Source organism: Podarcis muralis, chromosome 13 (assembly GCF_964188315.1).
Source record: "Podarcis muralis chromosome 13, rPodMur119.hap1.1, whole genome shotgun sequence".
Taxonomy (NCBI): Eukaryota; Metazoa; Chordata; class Lepidosauria; order Squamata; family Lacertidae; genus Podarcis; species Podarcis muralis.
In genome coordinates, this window is record NC_135667.1 from 15,110,779 (window position 1) to 15,131,805 (window position 21,027).

The following is a 21,027-nucleotide window of genomic DNA, read 5'->3' on the forward strand; positions in this document are numbered from 1 at the left end:
GCTCTGGTCCATGGGGTCACGAAGAGTCGGACACGACCAAACGACAACATTTGTCTGTGTGTGGGGGGGGGGGAGCTTTGCCAAGTGGTCACACGCCGCTGAACCTGGTTAAGAGCGCTCTTTCTGGTTCGCTTAAACGAAAGCGCAATGCCAACTGAGCTCTACTCCGAGGAGACCCGTGGAAGTGAGTGAGCCTGAGCGAGCCCCGGGTCTCCGGACTGCCACAGGCAGGCGCCGACGAGATCCAACCCCTGCTAGGACCTGCGGGGATCCGCCTTCCCGGGGGCGGGGAGCCGCCAGGCGCAGCAGCTACAAAGGCAGCGGCCGCGATGGGGCTCCGAAGGCAGAGAAAGGGACCGGGAAGCGGCTGTGTGGGAGTCTCTGGCACCAGGTGAGGACCCCCGGGGAGAAGCGTGGGGGGCGCCTTCCCCAACACCACCCCACGCCCCACCGCCGTCCAGGCTTTGTGCGCAACTTGCAAAGGGCAGGCGAGAGAGGAAGGAGCCCGTTGGAACTAAGTTCGGGTGCAGGTGGGGAAAAGGAGACGAGGGTGCCCCTGAGCACATGCAGAGTGCATTTGCCGTCGCTCTAGCTAGTGGGAGCGGGGCTTTTTTTTTTTGACTAGCTGCTCCTTCCAAACTAGAGTCTTTCTCTCTCTCTATCTCTTTTTCTCGGGGGTGTCTTAAAAGAGGATTTTTGGCCGGGGTGGTTTTGGTCCCTTCATCCCTAGCCCGGCTCCTGCAGCCTCCACACGTTACTGCTCCCCTGGCAGATCGATATCTCCGCATCACCCGGAAGGTGCCAAGTCAGCCGGTTGTTATTCCGCCAACTCGGCATAACTCTGCGGAGGGCATGTGCGCTTCGTGCCCGCTGCAAACCAGGCTTACGTCGTCAGGACCTTTTTACAGAGTTGGCACCCTGCTCTCGGTGACTCTTTAAGTGCGACAAACCCGACAGGCCGAAGCTCAAAAGCTGTGGCTTTGCTCCCTCCCTCGTGCCTTTATATCCCACCTCCCAGGAGCTCAAGGTCGAATGCAGGGCTCTCTTAAAAAAATAAAAATAAAATAAAATTCCACAACAACCCTCTGAGGTAGGCTAGGCTGAGAGGCGGTAAATGACCTGAGCTTCATTGACAGCTTGATGTGACTCGCGTTGGTTGTAGATTTGTTTTGCTTTATTAGTTGTTCTGCGATTAGTTGTTTTGCCAATGCACTGGCACTGCCCGCAGGGCATACAGTGATGGGAGAGATATAGCTGGGCGTTTGTGGTACGAAAATCTATGGGGTGTCTTCAGGATACAGACTGCTTGGTAGCGAAGCAACAGGACCGCCTCCAAACATTTGCAGGTGCAACTGAGCACTGAAAGCGGCATTGCGTATGACTGCCCAGGCAGCATCCTGAACCCAAATCGTGATATAAAGGACACCTGGAAGAAGGGGTCCCTTTGCAAAGCGGAGCTTGCTGGAAATGTGTGCCTTCCTCTCAGGTGTGTTTGGAGCTGCTTAGGGTGGAAATAGCCTTTAAGTATTGTGGTCACTTAAGTATTGTGGGCTGCCTTGCATGTCAGCCCCAGAAAGCTCTGCGACTGACCACTTGGCGGCTTGACGTGAATCGCTCTACGAAAAACGCTCGAATCAGTTCCATCTCTTCACATGTTCTGCGCACTGAGCCCTTTGAAGCTGGAGCTCAGTGTGCCTGGTTTATCCTGAAAGGGAATTGTGGTTCAACAGCAGCAAAGGCAGACAGATAATTCTGTGTTCTCCTGTCAAGGGCAGAAGAAGGTGTGGTGTATTGGAACGGCCAGGACACCCGGGTACTTTATGGTTGCTGTCTCTAACCCCACCCCACACTCCAATCAGAGCACCTTTAGGTTGCAGGCGTTGCTCCCAAACATTCAGAGTGGTTTCATAGCAAGATTATTATTATTATTTTACTGAGCTGGTAAAGTGGAAAATACGTTTCGGGGATGGCAACTCCCTTCCAGTTGTGTGGTTTTCTGTGTGTGGAATGGTTGGCAGTGCAGGGTGAGGGAAATGTCATTCCTAGTTTGGGGAGGATTCCCTTGGAGGAAATGAGAGGCACTCCTTGAATTTCAGGTCGTCACTTTTATTGGTTACTGTGTTGGAGCCGGTAAGCCAGAGAAAGGACTGCAGGATGGTATTGTGAAGTCTGGAGTAAAATGCCTTGTCTTGCTGGAGCCACTCTGTTCCGTGAACAGTTTCTTGCTTTGGAGCAATGGGATCAATCTAGGAGAAGTGGGGTTTCTTTTTTCACAGTGTCCCAGTTGCAGTGAGAGGGAAAACCGTACCTGTTGGGTTTCTGCCTGTTTTGCAGGGTTGTTTTTTTTAATTAAAAAAAAAGCACAGGAATTTTACCACGAGAGAAAAGCTGGCAACTTTACACATCCTAAAAGATTACTGCAATGCGTTATACGTAGGGCTGCCTCAGAATACTGTTCAGAAGGTGCAGAATTCAGCGGCCAGGTTGCTCACTGGAGCAAGACGGTGTGAGCATATTACACCGATCCTGGTCCAACTGCACTGGCTGCCAATTAGTTTCTGGGCCCAATTTAAAGTGCTGGTTTTGTCCTATACAGCCTTAAATGGCTCAGGACCACAATACCTCAAGGACCGCCTCTTTCCATATGAACCTACCTGGACCCTCAGATAGTCTTCTGAGGTCCTTCTTCGTATGCCTCCTCCTCGAGAGGTCCGGAGGGTGGCAACAGGAGAACGGGGCCTTCTCTGCAGTGGCTCCACATCTGTGGAATGCTGGCACCTTCATTAAACACCTTTAGGTGCCAGGCAAAAACGTTCCTTTTTAACCAGGCTTTTGGTTGATTTGATGGACCTCCTATGCCCTTTTAAGATGTGTTGGGGAGGGGTTATTGGGTTGTTGTTTTTATTTGTTGATGTCTTTTGTGGTTTTAGATTTTGATTTTATCCTGTGAACCTGCGGGTATAGGGCAGTATATGATGATGATGGTGGTAGTGATGGAGCAACTTTTGGCAAGTGAGAGAGGAGGAGTGTTTGGAAGACACGCATTTGTTGCTTCACATGTTCAGAGATGGTCAGGTGGCCCCGAGAACAGGTTCTGGGACTACCGCAAACCCTGGCTCAAATGAAGTTGTTGGAGGAGGCTGTCTCATACTGAACCCTTGGTCTGATTGAGAGCTGGTGGTGTGCGGACTCCCTCTAGCAATTGCTGACTTTTACCCATGCCTTGTTTTCACTGAGGCTGGATCCTTTCTCCCTGACATACGAAATTTCTGGGTGCAGGGAATGGTGTGGAGAGGAGCATTGGGCTGTTGCCGATTTGGCTCAGTTATTAGAAGATTAGACTCTTGATCGCAGGGTGGTGTGTTTGAGCCCCACTTTGGGCAAAAGGGTCCTGCGTTGCGGGGGGTTGGACTAGATGACCCCCGTGGACCCTTCCAACTTGACGACTCTAAATCTCAGCACCACCACCACCCTCCCGGCCTTAACACACACATTCAGCACCTGCAGTTTGAAGTGGAGCAGCAGAGATGAAGGTTTTCCCCTTCGGAGGAGAACTAGGCCTTTTTAAAAAATCTTTCCCCTGCTGCTTAACTGTGAAAAGATCCAGGAATCCCTGCTGGAGCTGTGAGTTGCCTGGAAAAGATGCCCTTGGAAGGGAAAAGCAGGCTCTGTGTGTGCTCAGAGGCACTCTTGCTGCGGGGAACAGCTGTGACCCTGCATTCGGCCTACTGACTCTGTCTTAAATCTGACCCTTGTGGACTATAGCCTCTATATATGCATTTGAGTTCCCACGCACCTGGTTGCATTCAACCAGGTGCGTGGGAACTCCGTGTGATGTTGATAGCATGCAACCAGGTGTGTGGGAACTCCGTGTGATGTTGAAACTAGGGCCCAGGGCTAAATAGCCGCCTTTTCATGGCTGCCCTTTCCCCCATGGGTGTTACTGGCTTCCCAGCCAGCACTTGTGGTCAAATGTGGTTATTAGGGCCGGGCAGATCTGTCGGTTTTGGTTTCTCTCGCTGTGTCTCACTTTCCCAATCTTATATCCAGCTCTCTACCTCATGAAGAAACAAGCCCCTCATGAAAGTGGATCGGCGCTTTGGTTTGAATTCCTCCTAATATACGGTGCACATTGAATCACTCCCAAATAGAAACACTTTTGCAAAGCACGTTTCCCCTAATGTGTGCTGTTTGTGTGTGCTGTTTTCACTGAAATACACATTTTTTATAAAAAAAACACACCGTTTAGTACCCGCCTTTTGTGCACATTACTCGACTGGAGAACCTCATTGCAAAGGCGAATTTTGACGGCTGCGTGTGTTTTGGTTGGCATATTGTTTCGGAAAGTGTGAGTTTAAATGTGAACTGGATCTAATTTCTTCCCCATGCTTAGCGGTTACTCCATGCAAACTGTTTTTTCTTGTAACCAACTTGCACCCATTAGCCCCATTTCCTGCTGATTCCTTGGGCTAAAGTCTAAGCAATTTCCGCCCTCCCTTTCCCACAGGTGGGCGGGGTTTGCGGCCGAGCAGGGCTCACCTGGGCAGGTGCCACTCACCTGCTTGGGCCGGCCTTTGACCTGCCCTCGGCCAGGGAGGACAATGGCCGGCCGGCCAGGGGTGGGTCTAAGGCTAAAAGAAAACAGGCTGACTCCGTTGTTGAAGCCTCTTTTGCTGTTCTTACTTCCAGGATCACCAACCTACCCTCCCTCAAATTAATAATTTCTTGCCTTCATAGTTTCATCCTAGGCCAGCGGTCTTCAAGTTAATGATTATTTTCCTTACAGGCTAATATTTTGCGTTCCACGTCAGCGGGCGCTGCTGCGGTCATAAGATGGCTGCTGTATTCAGAATCGGGAAGGAATTTTCCTTGCATTGGCAGGTTTCACCTTCCCTGTAGCATTTTGTCACAACTTTGGCAGTTTTCGGCCTTGGCAAGGTATCCTTTAGTCTAACATCAAGTCGGGGGGGGGGATGCATCCATGCTCCCTCCCAATGCGGCGGCGCTTGCAGGGCCCGTTAAAGGTTAAAAACCGGGAGTCCCTGGCCCATGTAGGTCAAACTCCTGGGACGAGGTTGGTGGAAGGGCATGCTGTGTAAGTTTGCGCTTTACACTCCCCTCTCACTGGGTGTCATCTGCCTGCATATCCTCAGCCAAGCGGGCTGAGAGGGTTATTTGCCAAGGCCTGTGCCACGTTTCCCACTTCTGAAGCTCAATAAAGTTGTGGCCAATTTGAACCCATACAGTGGTACTTTGGGTTACATACGCTTCAGGTTACAGACTCCACTAACCCAGAAATAGTACCTCGGGTTAAGAACTTTGCTTCAGGATGAGAACAGAAATCGTGCTCCGGTGGCACGGCGGCAGCAGGAGGCCCCATTAGCTAAAGTGGTGCTTCAGGTTAAGAACAGTTTCAGGTTAAGAACGGACCTCTGGAACGAATTAAGTACTTAACCTGAGGTACCACTGTACTCTGGTCTCTTGTTTCATCATTTGGGGTAAAGGGGTAGGCACCACAGACAGGGTTTAGCGCATGTGCCCGCAAATGCAGCAGTAACCCTTTAGGGCTCTGCTGTTGCCAGTTTAAGTTCAGCTTTGCTTGCTTCTGGCGTGCCAGTTCTTCAGGAAAGGAGCTCTTCTTTGATCTGGAGAGGATTTCGCAGCCAGCTGCTCTTCCTATCGCTTGGTGGGGTCAAGGGCTTTGTGTGTGTGGATTTCCTTCCTGCCAAGGCCCCAGGGTGGGAATTGTGGAGCTGAGAGAGCTTCAGCTGGTGCCCAGTGCTGCCACAGACTCTGAATTGTGTTTCAAGCTGCATGCAGACCACACACTGAAAGCATGACTCCTGGGAACTATAGTTTAAGGGTGCTGGGAATTGTAGTTTTCTGAGAGGTAAACATCAGTTCCCATGGGTTTTTTTTTAAAAGGGAGGGAATGTGCTTTAAATCTGCTGGGAAGTATAGCTCTGGGAAGGATAAACTAAAGTTGCCAGGATACATTGGAGGCAGAAAAGGTGCTTTAAATTCATAGTGCATATGCAGCCTAATGCAGGAATGGGCAGAAGGTACATTAGGATCTACTCGTAAATCTTTGGGTGGTTTTTTTATTGGATCACCAAGGATTTCTGGTAGGGTTCGAATCAGAAATAACATAGTTCCTCACACCCTGTCCTTAATGCTGGTACAATTGTTTCACTTGTTTCTGTAGTCGTATAAACTGGTTTTTCTTGTTTTTAGTCTTTTTAATTAAATTGTTATATGCATTAGTACAAATTCAGATTACTGCAGAAATCTGATAAAAACAAGTTTGCTTCACGGTCTCTTATTTATCACCACTTATGTAAATATTTATGTGACTTATGTAGCTTAAAGTACATTTCCAGGTGAAGGAAATGCCAAAAACAATGTTTTATTAAAAGTCACTACTTACATGCAGTTTACAGACTTAAAAACAATTGCATCCACTTGACTGATTTCCATTCCTGACCACAGGCGAACATACAGACTGCAGCAATTTCCTCTTCCTTTTCCGTTCTTATCATAATTCTCAGCCAGTCAGCTAGATGCCTAGTAGCACAAAGAAGGAGAGGGAGCTGATCATTGTCTCCTTTTCTTTCTCCTATTCCAGGGGTGGCCAGCTCCCAAGAGACTGCGATCTACTCACAGAGCTAAAAACTGGCAGTGATCTATCCCCTTTTGGTTGGTTCAGGTCAAAGTTGTTGAGCTTTTTTAGGGGAGCCAAAATTGTTAATCTTTTTGGGGGGAGGCAGTGATCTACCAGTGATCTACCACAGACGTCCAGCAATCTACCTGTTGGACGTGCCTGTCCTATTCCTTCATCTCTTGTCTGTGGAGAAAACGATCCCTGGAAGACTCCACCAGCTGCGTTTATGTTTATCTCTTTGAACTACGCTCAGTAAACTAGCTGTATGAGTCTTGACTGGGGTAACCAACGCTGGTGGCCTCCCCGATATTATTGGACTACAACTCCCATCTGCGTCAGCCAGCATGACCAATGGTCAGGGTTGATGGGAGTTGTAGTCCCACATCACACAAAGTGCCACGTTGGCTGTCCATAGGCTATATATACAACATTCACTCACTCACTCATTTCATTTATATCCTTCTTTTTTCTCCAAAGAACCTAGGGTGGCTCACGCAGTTAACACGCAGGGAAGGGGCTCTATACTCAACCTGCTCCTTATGGGAGGTGGGGGCCAGGCCAGCTAGGAAGGTGTGTGATATTTCCAGGGTCACATAAATTGCTGCAGGCCCCCTGGGGATGGCAAGAGCCTCTTTTGCAACCTCATTGCCAGCCAGTCCCTTCCGCAAAAGAATCTAGTAACTGAAGCAGGTAGTTCTCTTAGGGGCTAGTTCATTCTCTTTTGCATAACAGGAAGGAAGCCACTTATTATCTCAGCCAGGATGTGCTGACCTGGGCCTAGCATCCAAGATACGTGACTTCCTGTCATGCAAAGCAAGGAGGTAAATCTGGATTTAATGGGGGACAAAGATGGGCTGGCATTTGATGGGGTGGAAAGATGGGCTGGCAACTCAAAATATGGGATGCCGATGACTTGGCACAGATGCCACAGGAAAGCTGCACACGTGAGGCCGTGCTGATCCCACAATAAACACCTGCCCCCCCCCAACCAACCCCCAATTTGTGCTTTCTTTCTCATGGGTTGTATGACTGGTTTATCCTTCCTGGAGAAGTCAGTGAAGGATGTAATTCGGCTAATGTAGCTTCTGTTTTAAATCAGCCTCCCACCCCTTTTGTTTCCAGGCAGTGTGCAGCCTTCCTGGATTAACGTTGGCTGGGGGACGTGTGACACTTCTCTCTCTTGTTTGTTGACACTTTGAACATCTGCATCCGAAAAAGGGCTCTGCGTCACTTAAAAAGTGGCATAAAGCATTTGGAAGATGCCTTGATGTGGGATCAGGCTATGAACCTCCCTTAGCTCAGTGCTGTCTGCTGGGGTTGCCCAAATTCCTTTAAAAACAAACCAAAAACCTAGGGTAGCTGAGGAACTGAAGGGTTTTACTTTCCCCTCCCTCCATATCTGTGCAGTAAAGCTGAGGTGGAGGAGCCTGAGGCCTGTGTGGACCTCCAAGCTTCTGTATCTGGCCTGGGGGGCTCTCTCCAGCTCTCATGCAGGCCACGCCCCCCCCCCCCCCCAGCAACACCACTCACTTCCAGGTCACAGCCCTGCAAACGTTGCCCACCCATTTTTGACTCTGGCTCTGTCTACCAACAGACAGTCAGAATAAAATCCGCCTGCCTGTTGTTGACATCTGTCTATCCCGAGAGACAATGGAGACAATGGAGTGCGCCTCCGGGGGTGAAGCCAAACTGCTTCATTAGTAGTAGGGCCTTTTCAGTACTGGCCCTGACTTGGTGGAACGCTCTGTCACAAGAGACTAGGGCCCTGTGGGTCTTGACATCTTTCCACCTGGCCTTTGGTTTGGACTCAGTCTGACCCTTATGTTTCCCTCCCCTTTTGGTCTTGATTTATCGGCTACTTTTAAAATGAGGCTGCATTTTGAATTGCATTTTAACCTGTATTTTAAATTGGTTTTTTTCTTTTTCTTTCCTCCCTATTATGTTTTTTACTGTGATTTTATTGGTGTTAGCCTCCCTGAGCCCAGCTCTGGCCGGGCAGAGGGGGTATAAATAAAATTATTATTATTATTGTTGTTGTTGTTGTTGTTGTTGTTGTTGTTGTTGTTGTTGTTGTTATTATTTATTATTACTGAAGTGACCTCCCCAGGGCACAGGCCTGGGCAGTGTGTATGGGGGACCTGGGCTGCCCAAGGTCTGCCTCAGGTAACAAAAAAACCATTCTCGGCCTTGTTGATGTGGTCCAAAGGAAAGCAGAGCAGCAAGTCTGGCTTCAGCGTTGCTGCAGCAGTTGGCGCAAAGGAGACGTACAAGGTGCCATCCAGCCGTCTTTGGGACACCACTCTGGATTTGTGTAGGGTTTGCTCCTTAGAAGAAAAGACTATCAAAGCTGTCCCGCAAGGCAGCCCCCTCCCCTTATGAAACAGGGCTGGGAAAGGTCCCTGTGCAGCAGAAGGGTTGCGTCTACAGCTCACAAATAGTAACAAGGTAGAACAGAACAAAAAAAATTCCTTCCAGTAGCACCTTAAAGACCAACTAAGTTAGTTCTTGGTATGAGCTTTCGTGTGCATGCACACTTCTTCAGATACGAATCTGAAGCTCATACCAAGAACTAACTTAGTTGGTCTTTAAGGTGCTACTGGAAGGAATTTTGTTTTGTTTTGACTATGGCAGACCAACACAGCTACCTATCTGTAACTGAAGGTAGAACAGAGCGATGTGGCTTCTTCCTGTAACTTCTAACAGCTTTGCCTGAAATGAGGATCGAGGTGCCTTCTTGCTTTTCTCACTTCTGCAGCACTGGGATGTGGCAGGAACAGCGTCTGCCTGGGAATTCTCCCTTTTATCCAGCCTCCTGGGATTCATCAGTGGCTTCTGTGCAGCCTCCACCGCTTGCCCTCCTCCTCTGCCCTCGTACAGAACATGCTGATCGCTCTCCCCAAGCTCTTGCAACCTTGAACACCCTCCTGCTGAGGTGGCACCAGTTCAAGGCAGAACAAAGCAATAAAGCAACTTGCAGCCTTGATCTTTTTACCTGGAGCAAAAGCCTCGGAAGGGCAACCTCCTCCTCCTCCTCCTCTTCTGACTGCTTTATTGGTGGCCTGCAAAGTTGTTTGTTTATTTGCTAAGCAGGACTTTTGACCCTTGGCATCCCTGCTGCTGGCTGAGCTCTTTGCACTGGCAGCATTTTTGACCTGGGTTCAGAATCTTGTTCTTCCCCCTTGCAGGTCTCTCTCCCTTTTGCCCTGTGTCAGTTGGAAATTCAGTAGGATGCTGAAAGCCATGCTCTGCCTCCTCCTGGAATACAGCATTTTTAAAAAAAAATATGCTCCAGAGCTCAGACCTAGGACTAAACCAGGCAGCGCCCTTCCTCTCTCTAAGCAAGCTCAGACAACCCTGAACCTTCTCCTTACTCTCCTTTAAACTGCAAAAGCCTCATCTCCTCCTAGGAATCTTTGGTTTGAATTCCCATTCAGAGCTTATAGGAACTGGGGGTCTGGGTCTCCAGCTGGGTTTCTGCTGCCTGGTGCAGAAAAGGCATTGAGCTGAATCAACGCTTGCGTATTCTTAGTCTGCTGACTGCATAAGTAATAGCGACGCCTTTTCACAGCCAAGCTTCGTACACCTGACTTGAACAAGCGGAGGCAAGATTTGATGGGGTTACGTTGCCAAACTTGTGTTGCTGGTGTGTTTGCCCACAATACAAATAGCCTTGCTGAAATTCTTGGAAGCAGCTGCCTAATTATAGGCCATGAATCACCCGGTGTGTGTGATGTATTTCTTTTTAGAAGTCTATTTTCTGCCTTTCATTGTTTTGCCTCCAGTCTTCTGCTGCCTTTGAACGGCTCTGTGTACTGCAGCCAAAGTAAGTTGGCTTTCGTGACTAATTAAAGGGTCCTGCGAGCCCAAAAAGCCCAGTCGTGGAGGCTCCTGTCAGAGGTAGTGCAGTGGCCTCCAAATTGGATGGCTTCAAAAGAGGATCAGACTAGCCATATTAATTTGTATGCTGCTGAGGGGTTTACACAATTCAAAGTATTGGTGCTGACCTTTGAAGCCCTAAACGGCCTCTGCCCAGTATACCTGAAGAAGCGTTTCCACCCCCATCATTCAGCCCAGACACTGAGGTCCTCCTCCAAGGATCTTCTGCTGGTTCCCTCACTGTGAGAAGCAAAGTTACAGGGAACCAGGAAGAGGGCCTTCTCGGTGGTGGCGCCCGCCCTGTGGAACGCCCTCCCATCAGATGTCAAGGAAATAAACAACTACTGGTATATTGACTTTTAGAAGATATCTGAAGGCAGCCCTCTTTAGGGAAGTTTTTAGCGTTTGATGTTTTATCAAGTTTTTAATATTCTGTTGGGAGCTGCCCAGAGTGGCTAGGGTATAAATATTATTATTATTATTATATTACAAAACAAACAGACAAAGGAAAAACAATGCTGACATAAAAACTCTGTTCATATACTAAGCAAAAGAATGGAAGATCTCCCCGAGGTCTCACAATGTCTGTGTCTCACACCTGTAGAAAGGACTCTGTGAATTGAAAACAGAGATGTTTTATGTACCCTTAACTATAAACATCCTTTAATTAAAACTTTTATTTTTTTAATTGACAGATTCATAGACGCTGAGGCTATGAATGGCTTCTAGTGATGATGGCTAGGTTGTTCCTCCGGCCTCTTGAGGCAGTATTCCTCTGAAAACCAGCTGTTGGGAATCACAAGGGCAGAAAGAGTGCTGGAGGTACTCAGGGCGGTATACAATGAAACAGTTCTGCTAGTGCATGGATTTCCATTTGTGCAACAGAACTTGCACAGCAGAACTTCCCCTATCTCTCTCCATGCAGCCTCCAAATCTGCTCTGGAGGGTCGGGGGAAGACCCAGAACAGATTTAGGCAGTGCATGGGGAGAAGGTGGGGAAGTTCTGTTGCACAGCCAAAAGTCAGTGTGCGAACAGAACTACCTTGGGGGACACTGCCCTCAGACCAGGGCCAGCACAAGACATTTTGGCACCTGAGGCGGACCACAAAATGCTGCCCGTCCCCTTTGGTCAGGGAAGAAGGGGTGAAGGAAGGTCTACAATGGGGGATTAAAGATCTGCATCAGGAACAAGGGTCGGAGGAGACAAGCAGCACCTTCTATTCACCCAGAGGCCTCTGTAAAGGGTGGCGTGGGGGATACCAAAGAGGCGGCAGATCTGGCCTCCAAGGAGCTTGCTGCAGATGTTGCTGCCATTGTGTTGGTGGCGGCAGCAGGTGATGCATTCCTCGGAGCCTGGATTTGCTGACCCTGTTGATCCTGCCGCCCAAGGCAGACACCTCACCTTGCCTCATGGCTGGGCCTGCCTGCCTCAGGCTCTGCTTGTGGGCTGCCCGTCGGCATCTGATTGGCCACTGTAAGAACAGAGCGCTGGCCTAGACGGGCCTTGAGTCTTCTCCAGTAGGACTCCTCTTGCATTCTTTCCTGGTGCAACTCTGTTGTCCAACTCTGTTGTCTGGCCACGGATCCTTCCGGTCGGCCAACGATAGCTCAGGGGCAGAACAGAGGCTTTGCATCAGAAGGCTGCGGGTTCAAGATCTCCTTAAAAAACGGCCAGGGTTTGCTGCTCTTCACAAGCTGTAACACCCTCTAAGCAACCCTCTAGGATACAGAATCATAAATACATTAAAGGCAGCCTTCTCAGAGGGCAAGTTACTCTTGGATGCTGTCAAGACGGACTTTTGTCAAGCGTAGGCGCCAAGTGTGCCTCTGGTTTCAATTATGAAAGAAGCGCCTCTGTGAGCAGTCAGAAATGTGGGAAACATGACAGCAGAATGTAGGGCTAGGTCCATCTGATGATGGTTATGGCAGGGATAAGAGCATCTGGGCAGACATGGATCTTTCCAAGTGCCAGCAAGCATTTTGGGTGGTCTTGGCAGCACACCCACTACCTGTGGATTGTGGCACTGCCACCTTTTCCAGAGTCTGACATGGATAAAGTTTTTCTCAGCATGAAGGAGGGGGGCGGGCTATGTTTGGGCTTTCTCATTATTTAACAGTTCCCTTACTCAATAGTTATTGTTTCCTATTCCACCAGCTTCCTTCAGTTGTCCTGCTTGCCTTCCTCCTTGGACCTTTTCTCACCCAACCTTTCAGCTGCCACTCTTGGTGCTGCACGTCTGCAGAAGGTTCTCATCCCAGCCAAACTCACGTTAGCCTCTTCCTTTGGCAAAACTGGACCGTGGGCATTCCGTGCCTCGTGGCTCTCTGAGCTGCTGGTTCCAAGTTTTCCTGCTGGCCAGGCAAGCTGACAATATTTCATTTGCTCAGCAGATCTGGACTGTGTACATTCTGTGCCTCGTTGCTCTCTGACCTGCTGGCTTGTTGCTGAGGTCACATCTTATCAGCCAGTCTGTGCCACAAGCAGGTGATGGTGTCCTGTGACCTTTGGGGCAATCCTTTTGTGATGTCCCTCAGCCCCAGCCCTTCTGTTGCCTCCTCCTCTTCCTCCACTTTATATCATATCTCTTTCTCATCCACCATTATCTTTCCAAACTATGCCAAAAATCCATCCGTTCCCTTATCTCCTATCAAGAGACAGCTAACTCCTTCCTCCTTCCTTGTGTCTTTTCTCGTCCCTTGACTACTTCAGTCACGTGATATTTTCTCTGAGCACACCTGCATGTCTCTAGGTCAATGGTGTCATTATTTTTTTTTGGGGGGGGACTCAGCTTGGCCCTCCAGGAAAAAAAGAAGAATGCTCAGCTGTTATGAGATGAGGGTGCACTTATGAATGAACAGCTGTGTAGAAACACGAAAGGAAAGGAGATAAGAATCTATTCTGCGCAGGTTGCCTGCTCTTTCAGGGCTCTTAATCGGTTAATGGAACTGGATTGCAGAAGTTCTGGCGTTGGCGGTGACTTCAGGATTGGGTTACAGCAATGCACTCTAGGTGCAGCTACCCTTGCGCTTGATAAGGAAGCTGCAGTTATTGAAGAATGCTGAGAGAGACACGATCACTGGCAGGAGTGGGACTCAGTCAGCTGTATGACTCCTTTGTGTAGAAATCGACACTAGTTGCCCATTGGCTAATGGGCGAAGTTCAAGGAGTTATCATTAGTTTATAACGCCCTTAACACAGAGGTTTTCAACCTTTTTGAGTCCATGACTCGGCTCCCTTGACCAACTACATTCTTTTTGCGGCACCCTGTGGGGCTCAGGAGCCCAGTTATGTTAGTTATGTGGTCTGAACCACCAAGCCTCTTGGGCTTGCCAGTCAGAAGGTTGGCGGTTCGAATCCCTGGACGGAGTGAGCTCCCATTGCTCTGTCCCAGCTCCTGCCAACCGAGCAGTTCGAAAGCACACCAGTGCAAGTAGATAAACAGGTACCACTGTGGTGGGAAGGGAAACAGTGTTTCCGTGCGCTCTGGTTTCCGTCACGGTGTTCCGTTGCACCAGAAGTGGTTTAGTTATGCTGGCCACACGACCTGAAAAACTGTCTGTGGACAAACGCCGGCTCCCTCAGCCTGAAAGTGAGATGAGCGCCACACCCCCATAGTTGCCTTTGACTGGACTTTTTACCATCCAGGGGTCCTTTACCTTTTACCCCTTGCCAGCAAGCCTCTCACCCTTTTTCAAACACCCTTCCTTGTGGAGTGTTTCCTCATCCTCCTCTCCCCTCTCCTTGGGAGTCCTCTAGGCAGCCGCACATGCCGCCTCTGGTCTCTGATCCCTGCCCACCCACCCCAAAGATTGGTGCCTCCTCACACTGCCCCACAAGGGCCTGGGAAGCACCCCCTGGCCAGCCACAGAGGCACAATTTGCCTGCGGAGCTTGTAGCCAGGGCTGCTGCAATAAACAGCTGTGCAAGTCTTTGGGAGGCAGAGACGGAGAGGGCATCAGATTCCAGTGTTGCCTGCGGCACCATCATTCAAGGCACCCCAGGGTGCCACGGCACACGGGTTGAAAACGACTGCCTTTACACCTTGAGACCAGTTTGCCTCCAGGCCTGCCTTACCCCATAATGTGTTCATTTGACCTTTTCCCTTTGCAGAACTAGCAGTGTTGCAGCCGTTGCTTCATAACACTTGTTCTGCATCTGTTAGTAATCAGTCTTTCAGTGTGGCAGCTCCTCCACCTTGGAACTCCTTGCCTCTTGACACCAAGCAGGTCCCTTTGCTGTACTCTTTGCTGTGGGACCTGCTTAAAACATTTTTGTTTAAGCGTGCTTGTACGAAAAGCTACTATTAGAATGTCTTAATTTTTAACTCTTTTTTTTTAATGAGGGTTTGAATGTTTTAAAGTTTTGCAAACCACTTAAGCGCTTTCTTACAACCAAGCAGTGTATACATTTTGTAAATAAAAACTCTGTTTTTAGGGCTCATTATTACCTGACTTGTCAGTGGGTCTCTCCTGGCCCAACCTGAAGATGCTGGGAATTGAAACTAGAATCTTCCGCCTGTGAAGGACGAGATGGATGGCCTTTGCCATTGTTTTGATGCCGTGGGCGTTCAAACTTTGAATGCCTTTGGAGAAAGCCTTTCTCCATTAGCCTTCACCTCTGCCACAGAATTCTTGCACGTTCTAAGGCAGAATACCTGTGGTACGTGACTGCCTCCCTTTACTTTTGGCCATATTTGCCACTCCTCTGATAATCCCTGATAAGCTGCTGAAAAAGCCCAAGAGTTTTCTCCAAGACATGTTTTGAAAACCACAGCTTTTTTTTAATGGACAGGTTACTGAACAACAAAATGCGCTGAAATTTAATTGGGATGGTCTCCGCTTTAAATATATCTTAGTGAACTGCACGAGTTGTAGTCGTTTTCAAAAATACCGTGTGAATTTGCGTAATAGGACAAAGCAATTATTCTAAAGAAGCGGCTTGGGGGAAGCATACTTTGGGTTGTATTCAGCTAAGTGCCATTCATGAGTAACCTACTGGAATAAATGGGCATATGCTAGTTATGCGTATCAATTTCAATGCGTCTGTTCTGAGTTGGACAACTTTGGATACACCCATTTGCATTTTGTAAGGCGGTGCACACAGAGGCATAATCTCAGAAACGATATTCCCAGTTCTCTCTCTCTCTCTCTCTCTCTCACACACACACACACACAGAGAGAGAGAGAGAGAGAGAGAGAGAAATGTTTTTTTTCTGACGGAATATTGCTATTTGCTATTTGCAGTTTGCAGAAGTTGGAAGGGGAGAGCCCGTCTGTGGTCTGGTCTTCCAGAAGTTGTTGGACTTCCAATTCCCATCAGTCCCAGCCAGCAGTACCAGTAGTCAAGGAAGATGGGAACTGTAGTTCAACAGCACCTGGCCACATCCTTGTCTCAAGCGCTCCATACATCAACATAAAAGCTAATCTGTTCACTGTTCAGTTGAGAGATCTTTATATGCCATCTGTTTTGAATTGCTTGATCAGTGAATTGGGACAGCAGTTTCAAGGTTGCAGTGGCAATGCATTTCTGTGATTATATGAGAATTAGCAGGACTAACTTGAGTGCTGCATAGTTTTTAGGTCTGATGTTTTATTATGTTTTTATATCTGTTGGAAGCCACCCAGAGTGGCTGGGGCAACTCAGCCAGATGGGCAGGGAACAAATAATAATAATAATAATAATAATAGCCACAAGAATCCAAGTCCATCACCAATGTCCTTCACTTTCTGAGCCTTTTTGAGCTCCTTCAGAAAATGCTGTAACTTGTAGAGGAAGAAACAGTTCCCTGTTTTCTTTTTCCCGTTTCCAGTACTGTATAGACTTCTAAATATGTCAGGCATGTGGAAGGTTAGAAGGAGAAGAAAAGGGAATCTATTTGAGCAGCAGATGAGGATTGGTCATGATTATGTGGTTTGTTTTTTTCCTATAGAGAAGGGTTATCTGTCATTTTTATTTCTGTACTTAGTGACAGCTTTGTTCGGGTGCTTTATAGAGATAGCAGAAAGCCAGAAAGACAGGTGTCTGCCCTGGAGCAAATGTGGGCCACGCAGAGTGTGGATTGGAGAAAGAGATAAGAGGTTTAAAGATAATCAAGCAAAGTAGGGGAGGAAATCCTCTTAAGTGAACCTGCAATCCTGTGTGTATTTACATGGAAATAAGAATCTCTGCTCAATGGGATCTACTCTCAAAGCCTGTGTACACAACATTGCATTGCTTGCAGGGGATGAGAGTGTGGCGGCTGATGCAGAGAATGGCAACATGTGCAAATGGCTTTAGATACCTATTAGGTCCATAAATTACCATATAGCAGGCACCCCCAAACTCGGCCCTCCAGATGTTTTGGGACTACAATTCCCATCATCCCTGACCACTGGTCCTGTTAGCTAGGGATGATGGGAGTTGCAGTCCCAAAGCATCTGGAGGGCCAAGTTTGGGGATGCCTGCCATATAGCATATATTCAACACAAAAAACCGAGACTACCGTATTTTTCGCTCCATAAGACGCACCTAGTTTTTAGAGGGGGAATGCAAGAAAAAAAATATTATTTGAAGGGAGCGCTGAGCAGAGCCTGTATGCATCCCAGGCTCTGCTCAGCACTCCCTTTCACGAGCCGCATGGAGCGTGTGTGTGGCTCTTGGGGCCTTTTCCCTGAGGAGGGAGAAGGGGCTGCCCTCTGTCCCTTCCCCCACCTCCCGCAAAAGCCAGCAAGAGCCGCGCTCCCTTTAAAGAGCGCGCGGAGCTTGTGTGCGGCTCTTGGGGGCTTTTCCTGCCTGCCTCCTGCCTGCGTTTGCTCCATAAGACGCACACACATTTCCCCTTACTTTTAAGGAGGGAAAAAGTGTGTCTTATGGAGCGAAAAATACGGTATTTGTTGTTGACAGTTGGACATATAAAGGGCTCCATTACCTTCAGTAGCTTAGGGCCTCATCAAACCTAAATCCGGCCTTGACTATGGCAATTACATACTGCTGGACCAATGAAGGTATCCTAGTGGGAACAGAGCACAGGTATAATAAGCATTAATGCAACTGCTGGAGTCTCCCATTATTATTATTTTGCTGACTGCAAAGGTCCAGCACAGAGATGGGCAAAGCATCAGATGGATAAACGCAAAGGCCGCTAGGCCAACACCTTCGGTTATGATTTAGGTGGAAGCGGGATTACTTCCCCCAGCAATTAAAAAAATCGTAATCTGCATCTGTGCACACAAATGCGCATAGGAAATGTTGCAAATATCTTTCTCCTTTAGTCTTTGCTATGCGTTCCCTCTTCTCCTTTTTGTGTGGCTATAGTGGGCCCACTGCTTCTTCCTGAGATGTGCACAGAGTTGTACAGTTCTGATGTTGGCAAATTCCTGATCTCCTTTACCTTACTAGTCTCGGACTGCTAGCCTGGTTCCTTTTGCAATGTGCCGTAACTGAAGAAGAGGTGTGTTAACAGGGAAAGCGAGGGTTTGGTGTTTGAGGGCCATGTCTCCCTTGTTTTGAGCATGATTTGAAAGAACTGAGAGAGGTTGGGGGGAATCCAGGTGTTCTGCAAAGGAGTCATTCTTTTTCTGGTATCTTTGGAGCGGTTTATAGCCATTAGGGGTGGGGTGGGATTGGAGGATAGAATACTGTTTATATTAAAAAAAAAGAAATGGAATAGACATAAAACATTACTGTACAGTAGTTTATCCTTCTTAATGACACTCTAACACAAATTAAACATAGTGGCGTTTTATAAAAATGAATATGATGGGTGGAGTGCTCAAATTTTATAATTATTGCCAAAATCTAAAGCTAAAATGAGAGGGAGAGGGTCGGGGTGGAAGCCACAGCTGGTGACCCCTGGGGTCTCCACCCTTCCTTGTTTGCAGACCTAAGTGGTGTGAACGCCCCTAGTTTCTGATCCAAAGCTGTACGCAACTGGTGTGAGATAATCTGTTTCTTCAGATGCATCCTTCATTCCGCTGTTTTCTTCATTTATCGTCATTTGGTAGCTGATGTGCAATGTGTTGGTGTGCATACAGTTTATGATTTGAGACCTGGGCCAAATAAGTGTCACTAAGCTGTTGTCCATTTGTCATGGCAAGGATTGAGAAACTCCCTAACAGCGGCAGAGGTTTCTCGTAAATAGAAGGGTAGCTGAAAAGATTCCGGGATCCTATAGTGCATATGATGCAATTTATGCTGGTTTCTGGAAGGTGGGGTTTCGGGGGGAGGGGGCTTCTAAGGAATTTGGGGAGTGATAGTGAGAAAGGATTCAGTTTATACATTACTGAAGTGGACAACTTCACCAGAACATCAGTATCTTTTGAAATATCAATACTGTACTTAAATTTCATCCAGCCCTACAATTTTATGATTCTATGTTTAAGGAAATAGAGTCATCCGTTACCCTATATAAATACGATTTTAAAAACTTCAGAAATGTGCTATTCTGTGCAAAGTGATCTCTTATAGTGGAGACATAGCAGGGTGGCAAAGGCTGGCAAAGAGACCCATCCAAAATGCTTCCAAGATTGAGGAACCAGAGACGTCACAATTTCTGAGGTGGCAGAAAGGGTGGCAAACATTCAGGCTACAGGTGGTGGATTTGCTTTTGAGAGTCTCCCTGCTAGTGGGGAAAATAAAATCAAGTAACTATAAGCTCCTGAGAGGGAGTCCAGCCCTATTCCCTATATTTGCTAGTTTTTCTTTTACGATTTCCTACCCTCTCCCCGCATTTTTAAAAAATGGCATCTCCACCTGAGTTTGGAAGTAGCACAGTCCATTCTGGTAAATGTACAGACAAGGCCTCAAAGCTCTATGGCAACATGGCTGGCCTTTTTGAGGTGCCCAAATACCCATTGTCTTTTTGTTAATTGGTAACTCTGGCTCTCCCGCTGAGGCGCTGAGAATGTTTGACCAAGCAGAGGACGGCATGAGGAAAGAGGCAGCCATTGACAAGATGCCTCTGGGTGACAGCTGCTGGGAAGAGGGGGCTGTTGCTCTCGGGTCCCCCTTGCCAAGCCTCCCACAGGCACCAGGCTGGCCTGGGTGAGACCAGAATGCTGGACTAGGCAGGGCCAGCCCACCCATGAGGGCAAGGTGAGGCGGCTGCCTCAGGTGGCAAGATCCACAGGGGCAGCAGATCCAGCCCAAGGCTACCTCTGCGGCAGCTGCTTGGTAAATAGGGGCTGCCCTCTGGGGTCCCCTGGGCTCTGCACTTGCCTGGCATAATTCAGAGCTGGCCCTGCTCCTTCCTCCACAATGGTCTTTGATTACACACACACACACACACACACACACACACACACACACACACTTTTATTAATTTTTTTACATATCAGTTCCAACAGTCTTACAACATAACTTCTCATCTTATGCAATATTTTAGACTTCCGTCAACACCTCTGATGATTTTCTGTTCTTTATCACTTATTCTTCATTTCTTCATTTCTGTATTACATTTAATTGTCCTTAACTAATAATTCTCTTCATAGTCTTTCTTGCAGTATTTCAAATAATCCACCTTACAAAACTTCTTGCACCCCTACTAGCGTAATCTGTTCATCACAATTACTTTTCAAATACAGTGGTACCTTGCAAGACGAACGCCTCGCAAGACGGAAAACCCGCTAGACGAAAGGGTTTTTCGTTTTGGAGGCGCTTCGCAAGACGAATTTCCCTATGGGCTTGCTTCACAAGATGACAGCCCATAGGGAAATCTCCGGGACAGCGGGGAAGCGCAGCGCGTCTTCCCCGCTGTCCTCGGACCTCCTCCGAAGCCTGGCAGCGGGGCGGGGACACCTCCTCCCGCCGCCGGGCTTCGGAAGGATGCCCCGATACTGGGCGGCGGGGCGGGAAATCCTCCCGCCGCCGCCCGGCATCGGAACGATGCCCCGATGCCGGGCGGCGAGGCGGGAACGCCCCCCCCCCCCGCCGCCCGGCATCGGAACGATGTCCCGAAGCCGGGCGGCGGGGCCGCGAAGCCTGGGCGCGCTGGCAACTCTCCGCAAGCAGCGGGAGCGCTCCCGCTGCTTGCGGAGAGGTCCGCGAAGCCTGTCCTGGACCTCTTCTGAAGGCAGGCGGGGGGCAAAAGTCTTTGTCCCCCCTGCCTGCCTTCCCAGGGGCTTTTAAATCGCCCCAGACAGCGGAGAAGTCCTCCGCTGTCCCGGGCGATTTTAAAATGCCGCCCGCCAGAAGAGGTCGGGGGAAGGCGGTTTCCATAGGAACGCATTAATTGATTTTCAATGCATTCCTATGGAAAACCGTGCATCACAAGACGAAAACTCGCAAGACGAAGAGACTTGCGGAACGAATTAATTTCGTCTTGCGAGGCACCACTGTAGTTCGTATATTTACTCCAGTCTTCTAAGAATCTCTGATCCCACAGGTTTCGAATCGTTCCTGTTAATTTATCTAATTCAATGGTGTTTGATTCCTATGTGAACCTTCAGGTAAAGTTCCTGATGTAGATCATCACTGTCGCTTTGTTCCTGATGTAGATCTTCACTGCCCCCCT

General features: G+C 48.4%; 1 protein-coding gene across 3 annotated transcripts in view; it reads left to right on the top strand.

Moving 5' to 3' along the window:
* The first annotated feature begins 235 nt into the window (after positions 1 to 235).
* Positions 236 to 21,027, top strand: part of HSD3B7 (hydroxy-delta-5-steroid dehydrogenase, 3 beta- and steroid delta-isomerase 7) — a 53,193-nt gene continuing 32,401 nt past the window's right edge. The window contains exon 1 of one of the 3 annotated variants that reach the window (XM_028704172.2): positions 236 to 391. The gene's annotated coding sequence lies outside the window, so the exon portion shown is untranslated. Of the gene's footprint in view, positions 392 to 506; positions 531 to 21,027 lie in introns of those variants that run through there. The other 2 variants (XM_028704171.2, XM_077917955.1) reach the window with 2 other exon arrangements.